At 34.4% G+C, this 2,521-nt stretch overlaps 1 protein-coding gene across 1 annotated transcript in view; it reads left to right on the forward strand.

Moving 5' to 3' along the window:
• Nucleotides 1-2,521, forward strand: part of LOC106471404 (guanine nucleotide-binding protein G(o) subunit alpha-like) — a 28,262-nt gene that overhangs the window by 21,165 nt on the left and 4,576 nt on the right. The gene's annotated exons all lie outside the window — the stretch shown is intronic.

Consider the following 2,521-nt stretch of genomic DNA (forward strand, 5'->3'; position numbering starts at 1 on the left):
ACAAAAAAAAACCAACTTTCTCAATATGACGCAATATGTGGACCCAACGGGAGGTGAATAATATAAAAACAACTCGGTAATATCAGAATTAATCGCTTTAATTATACAGTGATAGGCGAAATTTATTCAAAAATAAGTTTTTACATCTTAAATTTTTTTTCGCAATCAAACTTTTTGGTCATTTATTTTCTAACACCTTTGCCAATGTTGGCTTCGGTGAACTTGGTAAATAAACCAAGATCTATGAAACGAAATGTAATGAAATATTTAATGCCCACGTGTAGCTGTCGTAAATAAATTGACTTGAAATGCTTGTTTGAGTGTTTACTGTGTATGTGAGATTAGTAAATGCAAAATCATTTCGCTATAAAAACGTTACTGTAGCTAAAACTTCAATTATATACAAAAGGTCAGAAAAGGATGTCGTAAAAGTCGACTAAAAATACACTTTATATATATTACAGTTATAAAACAATTAAACAGTGTTTCCAGGTAAGACAATTATAAAAATTAAACATGCTTTAGTTATATGAAATTCATAAAATATACACGAAACCATGGCATTGGAATACATTACTCAGCCGACGTTGTACCAAGCTAGATTTTAGATTGTTTAAGTTAAGCACAAAGCTACACAATGGACTATCTGTGCTCTGCCCACCACGGGTATCGAATCCCAGATTCTAGCGTTATAAGTCCGCAGACATACCTCTGTGCCACTGGGGGGCTCGAAGGATAGTGTGTAATTTCTAACAATTAAGTTATGATTTAAAACATACAGATATATGTAACGTTCACGCGCACTACGTCAGTAGATAAATCCACTTGAAACTATATTATATATATATAACAATTTTATTGCTTTTTAAGCTGGCGAACGTTACAAAGACGATGAAAATATAACCTCAGTAAATGTCTTTTCTTTGTAATGTTCAATCTTAGGAGTTCTGTATGACACGTTCTTCTCGTCGCTGAGCTTGTAAATAACGTTTCGAAGGTTTAACTTATTGCAAAACATTACTTAGTTATACGCTATAAGTTACATAAACATCAAATAATGTATTTCTTTTACCTCATTATCATATACATTAAATTGTATACGTTCTCAAGACGATAAAGATATTTACCTTGAGCATAGTATTAAAAATACCTTTGTATTGTCAGCCAATGAATACAAGCAGTAACTGATTTCCGTTTAATATTAATAGCTTAAGTTTTTTTATTATAAAAAGAACTTGTAAACGTTTTTGTGAATTCCAGTGCTTCGTAACCTAAAGAAATCTAAAGACTGACTTTAAATGTACGTTTGAAAATGGGACTGAAAATTTTTTTACTAACATTGAATTGCTGAATACAACATAGAGCACAGATAGCCCTTTGTGTAGCTTTGTGCTTAATGACAAACAACAACTTATCATTTTTTTCTTGATCGATGAGCTGAGTTTGTACCTTACCTGTTCTAACGTTTATTTAGTCGATCACCTTCAGTTTTTGGTATTGTTTAGTAAACACCTTTAGTCTTGACAAACCCAGCCATGTCGCTGGTGTAGCACTTTACAATAGGACTAATTTTGCTCCAATATGGATTTATTCCACCAGTTCAGGCTACTTGTAGCTGTTTAGCAGCTTCTTGGAGAACGAGGGCGATGGAATTAAGACAATGTGGATACTGGTCTAGTCTTTGAAGACATCTTTTACACCACATCTTCGTCTAAGGATTCAAGCAAGAGGAACATGGGTGTCCATGATTTCACGTTGACTGTTCCAAACAAAGTACTTCCTACCTACTATTTGTGTTATCCAGGGAGATTCACATTTAATTACTTAAATATTTTTCGACGTAAAAAGGTCAAGACTTATCAGTATGTGTTGTAACCTAACCATTTCTAAGAAATAGACACTATTTCTTACAGGTTTAGCAAGACTTTTAGCGGACTTTAGTGAATTGGAGCTATTAAATTATATTATTGAAGCACATTCATGGTGATCATTCCATTTTGATCCTAACTCATGAACGTTCTTTCTGTTAACGGTTGAACATGTTGATCATCATAAAACTCAAGATGAAACTTGAAAAACAGCGTTTGTAGTAAAATCACGTTGAGTGACTAATAGATTCATTTGTTTATCTACTTGAGAAGTGTAAATGAACACATTCGTACACACGTCAAACCTCTAACAATTTGGTAAAGAGTTGGCGGTGGGTGCTGCTAGCCGATTGCCTTCTCACTGGTCCACAGCTCAAAACGAAGCACAGCAACATATGGTCTTATTAAGTTTGCCATAACAAGAGTCAAAAAAGTTTCTAAGAAATTTTATTTTCTATATAAGAATTACATTTTAAGTACCAAACCAATTTGTTACCCGGCATGACCAGGTTGTTAGAGGGCTCGACTCGCAATCTGCGGGTCGCGGGTTCGAATCTCCATCCCACCAAACATCCCACCTTTCAGCCGTGGGAGCGTTATAATATGACGGTCAATCCCACTATTCGTTGGTAAAAGAGTAGCCCAAGAATTGG

Source organism: Limulus polyphemus, unplaced genomic scaffold (assembly GCF_000517525.1).
Source record: "Limulus polyphemus unplaced genomic scaffold, Limulus_polyphemus-2.1.2 Scaffold4601, whole genome shotgun sequence".
In the NCBI taxonomy this organism is placed as follows: domain Eukaryota; kingdom Metazoa; phylum Arthropoda; class Merostomata; order Xiphosura; family Limulidae; genus Limulus; species Limulus polyphemus.